This window comes from Melanerpes formicivorus, unplaced genomic scaffold (genome assembly GCF_026170545.1).
Source record: "Melanerpes formicivorus ecotype bairdi unplaced genomic scaffold, bMelFor1.0.p_v2 SCAF_322, whole genome shotgun sequence".
Lineage (NCBI taxonomy): Eukaryota > Metazoa > Chordata > Aves > Piciformes > Picidae > Melanerpes > Melanerpes formicivorus.
The window spans coordinates 17,501-20,000 of NW_027142674.1; the positions used below are offsets into that span (position 1 = coordinate 17,501).

At 44.2% G+C, this 2,500-nt stretch overlaps 1 pseudogene; it reads left to right on the top strand.

Moving 5' to 3' along the window:
• The window catches only part of LOC137459138 (28S ribosomal RNA), an 8,481-nt pseudogene that overhangs the window by 2,951 nt on the left and 3,030 nt on the right, over window positions 1-2,500 (top strand).

The following is a 2,500-nucleotide window of genomic DNA, read 5'->3' on the forward strand; positions in this document are numbered from 1 at the left end:
AAGAAGTCTCAGGACTCTCTTGGGAAATCATAGTTACTAACTGGGCTTAGTTGCAGAGGCCACACCTCCACGTGGTCCCGCTGGATACCCTCCTGGGTAACTAAGTTGGTCTCTGCCCCAGTCTCTGGAGCTTAGACGCTCCTATTTATCAGTTGGCTCGCCACTGACTGATAGTGTTTTGGCGAAACAAATTTTAGTGGTGATTTAATTGCCACACGCTAGCTCAGCCCACGGCGCAGTTAGTTGGGCAAAGTCAGTTGCTCTTGGAGGGAAGAGCTTCTGACCGATTCCTCCCTCACATTGACTTCACAAAATGGTTCGTCAACTACGTAGCCTTTTTGTCACCATAGGCACCCAGACCAGTCCTGCAGATTGGCTGGAGGTTGCGACCAAACGTGATATGAGACTACCAGACGAGGAGATAGGGGTATGTCTGGCTGGAATAGAGTTCATGAACTCAATGATAGCCAATGACAATACTGCCTACGATCCTATCTGGAATGAGAAACTGATAGTATTGCCGGAGGTGTATGTAGGACCCACTTCTCCAGCTCATGGGAAAGATATCCGAGATGAAACCACAGAGAGGAGCAGGAACGAGGAGGTGGAGTGTCCTGAAACCCCGAGCTCTATGAGTCAGCTCTCAATACTAACCGCATCGTCCGAGGTGGATAATACAGCTGACATCTGTCCTGGGACCCCCCTGGTGAAGATGCCAGAGGACAACTCGACATGTCCATGCTGTACCACTCGGGCAGGCAATATGACGAGATTGATTGACCATCTAAAGAGAGCCCATGGGAAAAGAAAGATCAATTTCCAATGTTCCCGCTGTGGGAAGACAAATGAAAAGCATCATAGTATCTCATGCCATCTCCCAAAATGCAAAGGGGTCCAAGAGCCTACCCAGGTAGAAGGGTTTATGTGTGAAGAATGTAAAAAATGTTTTAAAACTAAAATTGGCTTGGGACAACATAAGAGATTAGCTCACCCAGCCCTGAGAAACGCAGAAAGAATTGAAGCATCTCGCCCCAAAGAGACCTCTAAAAGAGGTGCTCACAAGAAAATCTGGTCCCAAGAGGAAACAGAATTATTACAGAAACTAAATCAAGAGTTTGAAGGGAGGAAAAATATTAACAAATTGATTGCTGAAAAATTAACAACTAAAACAGCCAAACAGATCAGTGAAAAGAGAAGACTATTAAGAGAAACTGTGGTGCCAGAAAGAGAGAAAACACAAGAGAGCAAGAACAGGTTAAAAGAGGAGAGGACTGTGATTCCATCTTCTGGTGAAAGGGAGCTGCTAGCCCACTATAAAAAGACTATTAATGAAAAGCTGACATCAGGGAAGCTGCCCATCCTTAAAAATACATATAAACAAATAATTGAAGGCAATACAGACTCATTAAAATTACTCAATGAGGTAGCTCAGGACCAATATTTGTATTTGTTTGAGAAATCAATTGAACAGAAAGTGCCAAAAAAGAGCCAACGTAAACCTCAGCAGAAGAAACCTCAAAAGGAGTGGATGAGAAAAAGAGCCAGAAAGCGTGGAGAATTTCTCCGATTCCAACGCCTCTTCCGCTTAGATCGAGGGAAGTTAGCGAATATGATTCTGGATGAAAAAGACTCTGCGCAATGTGCCATCCCCCTGGAAGAGGTCAGTAACACCTTCAGATCTAGGTGGGAGTCTCAGAACTTATTTCAAGGACTTGGAGCATTCCAGTCTGTGGGGCAGGCAGATAATTCGGCTTTTAAGGAATTGATTACAGAGAAAGAGATCCTTAAGAATATCAAAGACATGAATAAAAAATCGGCACCAGGCCCTGATGGGATCACCCTGAAGGCCCTGCTTAAAATGGATCCAAATTGTGAGGAGATCAAAGAACTATTTAATCTCTGGCTGTTAAGTGGCAAAATTCCAGATGTAATAAGGGGATGCCGAACAATCCTAATACCTAAATCATCAGCGCCAGAACGCCAAAATGATATTAACAACTGGCGGCCAATTACTATTGGTTCCATCATCCTGAGACTCTATTCAAGAATCTTAACTGCGAGGTTGGCAAAGGCGTGTCCCATTAACCCCAGGCAGAGAGGCTTCATTCAATCTTCTGGCTGTGCTGAGAACTTAAAACTATTACAGCTATTAATTAGGAATGCAAAGAAACAAAAGAAACCCCTGGGGGTTGTCTTTGTCGATTTGGCCAAAGCCTTTGATTCAGTGAGCCACACCCACATCCTGGCGGTGCTAAAGCAAAAGGGCCTGGATGACCACATAATAGCATTAATTAAGGACTTCTATCAAAACATCCACACCAGAATCAAAACTAAAGAAGGAGAGTCTGAGTCAATAGGAATCAAAACTGGTGTGAAACAGGGCGATCCCATGTCACCACTCCTCTTTAACCTGTGCATTGACCCTCTGTTATGTAAATTAGAAGAGTGTGGGGAGGGGTTCCAACACGGGAATGGCAAATTAACAGCTCTGGCTTTTGCA